This window comes from Antennarius striatus, chromosome 5 (assembly GCF_040054535.1).
Source record: "Antennarius striatus isolate MH-2024 chromosome 5, ASM4005453v1, whole genome shotgun sequence".
In the NCBI taxonomy this organism is placed as follows: domain Eukaryota; kingdom Metazoa; phylum Chordata; class Actinopteri; order Lophiiformes; family Antennariidae; genus Antennarius; species Antennarius striatus.
Window position 1 is genome coordinate 5,150,255 of NC_090780.1, and position 8,667 is coordinate 5,158,921.

The window sequence follows — 8,667 nt, forward strand, 5'->3', positions numbered from 1 at the left end:
GCAGCATCCTATTCCGAGGTCCTCCTTCCTTCACACACACCATCCCCGCTGATTCCAGCTTTGTTTACGCCGCCCTTCAAATACTAAATTCGGGCAGAAGTTGAGGCGCAGAGCGCAGCTCAGGTGCCATGTCGTTCTAAGATGGTTCAACATCGCAGCGGAAATTCCCTCAGGATTTCATGAAGCTGGTCGCTCCTTCTCGCTGACGCAGTTTAATTTACCTGTTATCATTTCGATGACTAGGGGGGGGGGAAAGTATGCATAGGTATTTCCTGTAAATTCACGACTCTTTAACTATTTACTATTTATTATGTGTACTTTCAAAATAGAGCTTCTCATGTTGCCTTCTCACGCAGCACCAGAGAGGTTATGAATTCCACAGTGGTATTCTCTACGCAAAATACGCAGCAATATGCCGCTCTAGCCCTATAATAGCATAAATAACTTACGTGTTTATCCCAAGCCCGTGTCCCTCCTGGACGGAAGAAGTGTTCTAATTGTGCCGCTCGGACCTTCGGTGAATGGAGAGTTGACCATTTCCCCGTTTCAGCCTTATTGTCGTTATAATCAGCCTCAGAGTACACGTTTATTTCCGTGTATCCCCTTAATGATTTTCCATAGCGCAACACGGAAACCCCGCCCCCGACACTCCCCCGCTCGCTGATTGGCCAGGCAGCTGGAGAGTCTGTTCTCGTCGCCAGAATCACATGTGGCTGACGCATGTTTACAAACATCGGTGAAATCACATGGTAAACTGATGGGGGCTGTTTTACCGTAAACTACCTTACTTTGACGCAGTTGCCAGATGTCGTGCTAAGAGGCTGTACCGTTTTTAATGATCCACAAATGCTATGAGCAGTTATATGCGCAAGGTCACAGACAATGAGTTATATACCACACCCTGTTTACAGCTATAGGCGTTACATAAGGAATATTAAATAACGTATCACAGGGCCAACCTATAGAGAGGAGGAGTCACAGATTGTTACAGGACAAATGACAAAAACAGAGCATTCGTTCTCTCTCCCGCTCTGGTAATCTGTCAGGCTTCGAACGGAGTATGTGAAGAGAGAAACTGTTATCTAATTTCTCTTTTCTTTAATGCATCGAAGATAGATAGACTTGTGTTTGTTACTCTAAGATATTTATGAATCGTCGTCCACTGAGATGCAATGCAGTCTTTGTTACAATAGATGGCAGTGTAACACTAAAACAACAGATTGCGGGTTGCTCACAGGAGACGTCATGTTTTCAACAACGTTTTTCAAGCGTCACTATGATTTCAAAGTTATTGCGTGTCACTCTGGACTTTTAAGAACAACGGCTCTGAAGCTTATAATGAATGTTTTAATTTTATTCCAGGACTATGTGTTATTTTAGATTGTCTATTTTATCTAGGGCGGCGCAGTTGCGCAGTGGGTCTCGCTATCGCCGCACAAGGCGGCCTTGTTCGAGTCCCGCTCTGTGCGGCGTTTGCGTGTTCTCCCTGCAGGGACGTGCGGTCAGACGAGGCCGGTGATGAACGGCTTCATCTGCCATCATTACAGAAAAAAATGGAAGAAATAAATTAAATGTTTATATTTATCCAGTGATGTGTATTATAAAGTTGTTAAATATCACCAATTTTAGGTTATTTTTACTCAAAATCGCTGATTTTTCCACATTTACAGCTGAAATACTGAGCAGAGCCTCACCATGGATTGCACAATGGCTCGACTAGCTGTGCTGGTATGCTATACAGTGAGACTGTAATGCTATCTCTCTATACTTCACTATTAAAAAGTTCAAACACGTTTTTGCTATGAACTAAATTTCCATAATATAGCTAATCTTTATAATGTAGAGTGTTTTTTGTCAACGACTGCATGTGTGTAACATCTTTCTTGAGTTGAGCGGTCTGAAACCGCTGGGAAAAGGCATGCAGTGAGGCACAAGGTTCTCCTGTCTCACGGTAGGGGGCGCTGGTGATCCCAGTGATTCAGCCGAGGATTCCTCTTCCTCGGCCGTAGAATGAGTGACAGCCAACTACGATCTAGTCAAGTGCAGCCATTGATTTGTTTTCCACTCGTCTTGCCTTACTATTAAAATGGAGGATTACACATCTCAACTCAAAATCTTTTCGATGCTTTTGTTCAGAAGGAGCGGCGCATGGACTTCATTTATAAGTAAATGTAACATATAAGCAAACATGTAGGAAACAACACAACTTTTTTTTAATCAAATGTGCTAATTGTGTGTTACAGTTTGTATCTGTAAATAATTCTACTTTGAGACTTTAAAAATGACCTGTTGCTAATTAACTGGTGAATAAGCTAAACTGTAGGTTCATATTTTTGTAAATCTAATTATGATGAAATCAGTGCCTCACCGCACGTCACTGTCTCCCTGTGTCTGCGTGGGTTCTCTCCGGGTTCTCCGGCTTCCTCCCACTTCTAAAAGCATGCGCTTCAGGTTGATTGGCCGGTCCCAAATTGACCGTAGGAGTGAGTGTGTGTGTGTGAGTGATTGTTTGTCTCTATGTAGCTCCGCGGTACAGTGGCGTCGTGCCCGGGGTGTCCCCCGCCTCACGCCCTGAGACTGCCGGGATAGGCACCGCGACCTGCGTAAACTGTTTAAGCGGGTTAAGAAAATGACTGACTGACTGACTGACTGTTAACAGGAAAACACAAATTGTAGCAAGCACTATTTGTAGCTGAAATGATCAAGAACTCCCTGTAGATGGAGACATAGTATTAAATGTGGAAACAAAACTGTCATAAATATTCTCATCCTCTACCCAAATCAAGTTCTTTACCAGGTTGTTTTTCCATTCATTTTTTATATTACATGCTCATTTAGTAATACATTTTCAATGCCTATTTGTCGTGCCACTACAGTTATCTTGAGTCTAATCCTATAAAGTTATGTGAAGCACTACATTGATAAATTATTCACAGCTAAAAATATTTGAATTTAAATTTTTTTTGGCGAAAAATTTTTTGTGCTAATTTAAAACATTCATTCATCCTCTGCCGCTGTATCTGCCGTAGCAGGTCACGGGGAGCTGGAGCCTATCCCAGCTGGCATAGGGCATGAGGCGGGGGACACTCCGGCCACGACGCCAGTGACAGACTAGTCAATTTTGACTGGGAACACTAAGGGGTGGAATTTTTAACACGAGAGGAGGAGGGTTTTAAAAATTCTTGTTTCTGTCTGTAGCACTAAAGTCACAAATGTCACAACAACTACACATTTCCTCATAGATTGTTGGACAGGAACTTCAAGAACTGTATACCTTTATGTATAATAACATCATGCTCAGGCTGGCAAAAAACATCACCTCAAACACTAGTCACGTTTTATATAGCAAATACAGTATTCTGCCCTCAGGAAGGAGATACAAGGTACCACCTTTCAAGAAGGTTAGACTAAAAAAATCCTTCGTCCATCAATCCACTTTTATGCTCAACCAGGAGCAAAACCGGAGATAGGCTGAGTGGTGGACACGCACTCGACTATTATGTTTCCATGTCGTAATTATGTGTCCTGCAATTTGTGTCATATATGTTTTTCTTCTGTTGCATAAAATGACTGCGGGGTCACAAGAAAAATTTCAGCACATGCTGACAAATAATATTCATGTCCATTAATACATTTTACATGTTGTACAACAGTGGGAAGTATTGGTGGTGTAATGTATGTAACATTACACCACCCCAGAAATATCTGAAATCATAACTATACAAAATGTTTACTGTATTACATTTTTAGAAGGATCTAGACAATTACATTGGAAGAGTTTATTTCTGTGTGACAAAAATGTAATCAGTTTATAAAATGTGGGTGTTTTTAAACTAGTCAGCAGAATATAAAGAGATTATCTCTGATCAAATAAACTGTGAGTGAAGGAAGCACAAAATGTTCAAAGCAGAGGGTAAAAAGAATTTCTCAAGTTGTTGTGGTGTGAGTCGGCTCCTCCAGCTTCCCAGCAGTCTTTCAATGAGCCTCACTGATGTCACACCCACAGCAGAGGACAGAGCAGCAGCGTCTTCAAAAACAGGTCCGCAAATCTCCACCACATACCCAAGGGTGGAGATTTTAGCCATGGTAAACTTATCCTCCACTGCTGTTCCTGCAAGATCTTTCACATTAAAAAGTCCTTCTTTGACAGCAGGTTCTTTTAAAAGCCAATAAAGTGAGTTTTTTTTCCTTTTGTAAAGAACCCCGGATCTTAAATATACTCTGATAAAATACTAGGAGGTCTTTCAGTCTGTTACTCCTCAGGTCCATTTAAAACAAGGCATGGCCGAGTCCCAGACCCCTGCACCAGGCCAGGACTGCATGCATAATGGGCCACCACACGAGGTCCTCTGGGCCAGTCAGAAACCGCTTAACGAACTGCAGGTTGAACGCAGTGCCCCTGCTGGCCAGATGAATGAGCCCCTGGCCTCCTTCCTCTCTGGGAAGAAAGAGGACGCTCTGTGGGACCCAGTGACAGCAGTCCCAGAAAAAGTCCACCGTTGCTGCCTGGATTTTTACGAGCAATTTTGGTGGTGGGTCGATGCAGAACAGATGGTGCCACAATATTGACACAACCAAGTTGTTAATAATTAAAACACAACCTCTAAAAGACAGTTTGGTTAAAATCCACTTTCAGCTATTAAGCCTCCCTTCCACTTTTTCCAAAACATTTTCCTAATTCTTTTCCACAATACTGCAGGCTCCCAGATAAACTCCAAGGCATTTAAACTGTTTTTTTTCCCCCATTGGAGACTATCTGAGAGCCTGATCTCCTCCAGCCCACCTCCCACCATCAGAGCCTTGCTCTTCTCCGCAATTGACTTTTGCAGAGGAGATCTCGCTAAAACTCTTGTTCTAAAACCTCCACATCTTTCTGATTTTTAAACGTAACAATAACATCATCAGCATATTAAAACTAGAGAGGCCTGTGCTCAGCTGGTTTAGAAAAGGCACCATGGCCAGAGAGTAGAGCAGCCCTGTCTCACACCTCTCTGGACATTAAAAGGAGCGCTTAAGCCACCATTAACCTTAAGTAGACTCTCAAGGTCACCATACAGGGTCTGAATCTTGGCAACAAAGTTAAGAGCTGAAACCGAAGTTTTTTAAGGTGTGCCAAAAGTACGAGTGCTCAACTCTTATCAAAAGCCTTTTCTTGGTTTATGGAAATAAGACCAAGTCCTATGCCCAATGAACTTGAGAGTTCCAAAACACTCCAAATTAAATGTACGTTATGCGTGATTAGCCTGCCCGATAAACAGTAAGTGGTCCACATGAACAATCTGCTTCATCACTTTTCTTAGCCTGTTGCCAAGACCTTGGAGAGGAGCTTGTAGTCTGTGCAGAGGAGGGACACCGGCCTCCAGTTCCTGATGTCCTGCAAGTCTTTTTTTCAGCAGGAGCACAAGGACCACCCAGAATGCCAGAAAGCACTTCTACCTTTTATTAATAAAAATACAAAACTGTCTAAGAGCGTGATCTTTTCCCTGTCTTGGAAAACCTTACACATAAAATCACTACCAAAAATACAATATCCCAAGGAGCATAAGGATTATAGACCCATAGCTCTCACTTAAGTAATCATGAAATCCCTTGAAAAAATACTGCTAAAACATCTGGTTAGTGTAACCAAAGAAAAGCTCGACCCTGTCAATATGCGTGTAAAAAGGGCTGCGGTACAGAAGTTGTGGTTGCCACACTACTCCACATGATTACAAAACATCTAGATCAGTCCAACCACAACTATGCAAGGGTGTTGTTTTTGGACTTCTCTTCAGCATTCAACACAATTCAGTCTGATATACTGGTATCAAAGATGGTCCAGTTAGAATTAAATCCATACCTGATTCACTGGCATGCATCTTTTCTAACCAACAGAGTACAGAGAGTGAAGGTGAACAAAACCATCTCCTCAGCATTAACTACAAATGTTTACACAAGGTTGTGTAAGCTCAGCCGTACTTTCCACTCTTTACACTGACAGCTGTCGTACTGCAGAATGTCTGTCTGAAGGCAAGAGTAACAGACCAGACCAGTACATTCTGAAGTACTCTGATGACACAGTTTTAATTTCTCTCTTAAATAACCTCAGTGACACTGGACTGCACCAACAGAGGGTAAATAAGGTGGTTGAATGGAGTGGTAACAACGCTCTCATCATAAATGCAAAAAAACAGAGGAAATTGTTTTTGGTACACCACCAGAAACACACAAACTCACTGTTACTATTCATAATCAACAGAGGTATGTTCATACAAATACCTAGGTGTAGTAATAGACGTCTCCTGTCCTGCAAGGATTGGATTGAGGCAGTGTGCAAGAAAACAAAGCAAATACAGTAATCTATTTTCTTTGCCGTCTATAATCTTTTGGTGCCAGTAAAAGGATTCTTCTTTTGTTTTTCACCTCTGTTATTATGAGTGTTCTTCAGTACTGTAGCACCACCTGGTATGGATGTCTGTCTGTAGCACTAAAGTCACAAATGTCACAACAACTAAACATTCGCTCGAAGATTGTTGAACGGGAACTTCAAGAGCTGTATACCTCCATGTACAATAACAGCATGCTGAGACTGCCAAAAAATATCACGTCAAACACCAGTCATGTTTTATACAGTGAATACAGTCTACTGGCCTGAGGAAGGAGATACAAGGTACCACTTTCAAGAAGGTTAGACTAAAAAAGTCCTTCATCCATCAATCGACTTTAATGCTCCAACCAGGAGAAAAACCAGAGATAGGCTTAGTGGTGGACAAGCGCTCTAGACTATTACGTTTCCATGTTGTCAATATGTGTCATGTCAGTGTGTGTCATATATGTTCTTCTTTGTTGCATAAAACGGCTGCTGGGTTGCAAGACAAATTTCAGCACTGCTGACAAATAAAATTTATGTTATGTTATGTTCACCGCTACATATTTCACTCTAATTCTTCTCGTGTTTAGCACTCTTGTTTTTCATGATATAATGGTTGATTTTTCGGAGCTTAGCATGGACCTGCCTCCTCATGTTCCTCAGCCTTTGCTGAACAAAGACTCCTGGCTCATTGTGTAATCATGATCAGACCGGCTGGTGAGATAATTACACTGTGTTTTCTGAAAATCGTCATGGACAATGAGAGCTCATGGATAACACAGGAGCTAAGCTAATGCAAACTGATGAAACATGGGATTTTTTAAAGTTTTTCTCTTATATTCTCGCACGCGTGTGTGTGTGCGTCTGAGTATACACGCAGCTCTCAGATCATCGAGAAGGGGCTAAAGCTGCTTTCATTCACCAAAATACAGACAATTGTTCTGAATTAGCAATTAATGTGAAACTGGTTATGTGTTTGCTGTGATGCTGGGGATAGCCTCGGGCACACACATACACACACACACACCTGACTGCTAACTAGTTAGCCAAATGGTAGCTGATTTCAACAGCTTATGAGGAACTTTCAGCGTGTAGCTCTGACCCAGGCCGTTACCACACAACGCTACCGTGGCCTGATCACAAACCACACACACACAACACACACACACACACACACACACACACACACACACACACACACACACACACACACACACACACACACACACACACACACACACACACACACATACACACACACACACACACACACATACACACACACATAATTTACATCACAAAAGGCCATTCTAGCAAAATCCGATCGTTTTGATTCGGTCCGGTCCATGAATTCCTAAAATTCCAAATATCTATTGATGCAGGAAGCGTTTGTTTATATATAAAAAAAATGTCCCTCTCACCCTTGTGGGGTGGTATCTGTGTGTCATCCTCAAGCTCGGGTCCTCTACCAGAGGCCTGGGAGTCTGAGGGTTCTGCGCAGTATCTTAGCTGTTCCTAGGACTGCTCTCTTCTGGATTGAGGCTTCATATGTTGTTCCAGGAATCTGCTGGAGCCACTCTTCCAGTTTGGGGGTCACTGCCCCAAGTGCTCCTACTACCACGGGGACCACATTAACCTTGACCTTCCACATCTGTTCCAGCTGTTCTTTCAACCCTTGATACTTCTCAATCTTTTCATGTTCCTTCTTCCTGATGTTGGCGTCAGCTGGAATCACCACATCTATCACCACTGCTCTCTTCTGCTCTTTGTCCATCACCACTATGTCCGGTTTGTTAGCTAGCAGCTGTTTGTCAGTCTGGAAGCTGAAGTCCCACAGGATCTTAGCCTTGTCATTATATATATATATATATATATATATATATATATATATATATATATATATATATATATATATATATATATATATATATATATATATATATATATATATATATATATATATATATATATATATATATATATCTCAGGTGTTATATAAAAATGGGAATCAAATGTGTGGGAGAAAGCAAGCTTTTGGTGGAAGTTTGCAGTCTCCAAAACCTACTGAGTTTACAGGGCAGGTTTGGCATCAACAATGAAGAACATTTAGATATTTCTTCCAAAACTGCATATACATCAGGCTGTTTGGGTCATTGCACAAAAAGTATAATGAAACTATAAATTGTAGCTCTGTGTGACACATTAATAGACTTGATGTCAGTGGAAACATGCATTTTGTGCTATTTATCTGTACTGGAGCATCATGACCTTGTTTAGAGTGATGTTACTAGCAAACGATGCACTGACCTTCACACCAG